Raw genomic sequence first — 3,029 nt, 5'->3', positions numbered from 1 at the left:
GGGGGAGGTCGCGGAGCCAGCGCAGGGGTCTGGCTCGGCTGCCTCTGCTCGGGATCGACCTGACCCCGAGTTGGAAGCCGAAGAACTAGGTTAGCTGAGTTGTCTGGAGCTCGCTTTGCCCGAACAGAAATTCGCAGCGCTGGGCCGCAGAAATGTCAGGCTCACGGTCTGGTGGCGGAGTTTCCTGACGTGTTCTCTTCCGTCCCGGGGCAGACTCGAGTAGCCAATCATCACACTGATATTGAGCCGGGGGCGTTAGTTTGCCAGAGGCCGTACCGTATACCTGAGCGTAAAAGACAGGTAATAAAAGCGGAAATTGACGAAATGCTGAGACTGGGGGTAATAGAAGAGTCCCAAAGTGACTGGAACAGTCCGATCGTTTTAGTCGATAAGCCAGACGGGTCAACTCGATTTTGCATTGATTTCAGACAAATCAATGAGAAATCGAAATTTGACGCTTATCCGATGCCCCGGGTAGATGAGTTGCTGGAGCGTCTAGGCACAGCTCATTTTATGACGACACTGGATTTAACGAAGGGGTACTGGCAGATACCCCTGACTCCGGAATCTAGAGAGAGGACGGCGTTTTCGACTCCCTTCGGGTTGTACCAATTTAAGAACATAAGAAAGTTTACAAACGAGAGGAGGCCATTCGGCCCATCTTGCTCGTTTGCTTGTAAGTAGCTTACTGATCCCAAAATCTCATCAAGCAGCTTCTTGAAGGATCCCAGGGTGTCAGCTTCAACAACATTACTGGGGAGTTGATTCCAGACCCTCACAATTCTCTGTGTAAAAAAGTGCCTCCTATTTTCTGTTCTGAATGCCCCTTTGTCTAATCTCCATTTGTGACCCCTGGTCCTTGTTTCTTTTTTCAAGCTGAAAAAGTCCCTTGGGTCGACACTGTCAATACCTTTTAGAATTTTGAATGCTTGAATTAGGTCGTCACGTAGTCTTCTTTGTTCAAGACTGAACAGATTCAATTTTTTTAGCCTGTCTGCATATGACATGTTTTTACAAAGGAAGATACTGACAACATGCCCCACATGTCATCCAGTTCCTATCCAGTTTTAAATAACTGTAGCATAACTGAGGCAGAAGTGTTAAAGGGACTAGGAGCTCTTAAAATAAACAAATCCCCTGGGCCGGATGAGATCCTCCCAGTAGTACTCAAAGAAATGAAAGAAGTAATTTACAAACCGCTAACCAAGATCATGCAGCAGTCTCTTGACACAGGGGTGGTACCGACAGACTGGAAAATTGCAAACGTAATACCGATCCACAAAAAGGGAAACAAAACTGAACCAGGTAACTACAGACCAGTAAGCCTGACTTCTATTATATGCAAACTTATGGAAACTATAATAAGATCCAAAATGGAAAATTACCTATATGGTAACAGGGTCCTGGGAGACAGTCAACATGGTTTTAGGAAAGGGAGATCGTGTCTAACTAACCTGCTTGATTTTTTTGAGGATGCAACATCGATAATGGATAATTGCAAAGCATATGACATGGTTTATTTAGATTTCCAGAAAGCTTTTGACAAAGTCCCGCACAAAAGATTAATTCTCAAACTGAACGCAGTTGGGATTCAAGGAAACACATGTACATGGATTAGGGAGTGGTTAACATGTAGAAAACAGAAAGTACTGATTAGAGGAAAAACCTCAGTAATGTTGTTGAAGCTGACACCCTGGGATCCTTCAAGAAGCTGCTTGATGAGATTTTGGGATCAATAAGCTACTAACAACCAAACGAGCAAGATGGGCCGAATGGCCTCCTCTCGTTTGTAAACTTTCTTATGTTCTTATGTTCTTATGTTCTTATGACATGCCTTTTAAGCCCGGAATAATTCTGGTCGCTCTTCTTTGCACTTTTTCTAGAGCAGCAATATCTTTTTTATAGCGAGGTGACCAGAACTGCACACAATATTCAAGATGAGGTCTTACTAGTGCATTGTACAGTTTTAACATTACTTCCCTTGATTTAAATTCGACACTTTTCACAATGTATCCAAGCATCTTGTTGGCCTTTTTTATAGCTTCCCCACATTGTCTAGATGAAGACATTTCTGAGTCAACAAAAACTCCTAGGTCTTTTTCATAGATTCCTTCTCCAATTTCAGTATCTCCCATATGATATTTATAATGTACATTTTTATTTCCTGCGTGCAGTACCTTACATTTTTCTCTAGGCGATCCGATTCCTCTGATCTGCGACTTGCACACTTTCATCTAACAAGTTCCACTGCTTGAGCCTAGACGTCAAAAGCTTGGCATTGGACTTAGTGAGACCAAGATCTCTAATAGAGTCGTTGAGGTATTTTTGGTTGGGGTAGTATGGGTTTCTCTCCTCAGCTCCACCTCTGAAATTGTCATCTGGATCTACAACGTCTTCCTCACTCTCTGACTTGCTGCTCTCTTCTAAAGACGGCTGCTCTCTCTCCCCGGAGGAGTGGGTACGGGGAGCTCATGGAAGTGTGGCACCGGGGCGATAGATGAAGGAAGGTCCGGATACATGATAGCAGGTGCATTCTTGCCAGTCCGATGTTTGGAAGGGTCCACCATGCAGAAGTAGCAGTTGCTTGAGTGGTCAGTGGGTTCCCGCCAAATTCTTGGGATAGCGAACTTCATGGCTCTCTTTTCCCCTCTGTAACATCCTACAAAAATACATGTATTTCACCCATGACTAATGTGTAAGAGATTTGCGCAACATTTTTCATAAATGATATATTTTTTCAATAACATTGAAAATTGTAAAACATTTTAAAATTACAAACTTTTACAATTTTAAAAAATAACAAATTTTATAACATTAATTTCCGAGCAACAATTGTCCATCTTACCTTCCAGAGTTTTTTTTTCAGTGCTTGCAGGTGAAATGAGGTGCCCAGGGTTTGTCTCGATCCCCGACAGGCATGCCGAAATATGCCTTGTAGGCCTCACACATCTTAGCAGATGCTTCCACGGAGTACTTTTTTGCTCTTGTCTTGATAAATTGGCCGCAGACATGGCAAAATGCGTCTGCCG

The sequence above is a fragment of the Polyodon spathula genome, chromosome 35 (genome assembly GCF_017654505.1).
Source record: "Polyodon spathula isolate WHYD16114869_AA chromosome 35, ASM1765450v1, whole genome shotgun sequence".
Classification (NCBI taxonomy): Eukaryota; Metazoa; Chordata; class Actinopteri; order Acipenseriformes; family Polyodontidae; genus Polyodon; species Polyodon spathula.
Note: the sequence above shows the minus strand (reverse complement) of the source record.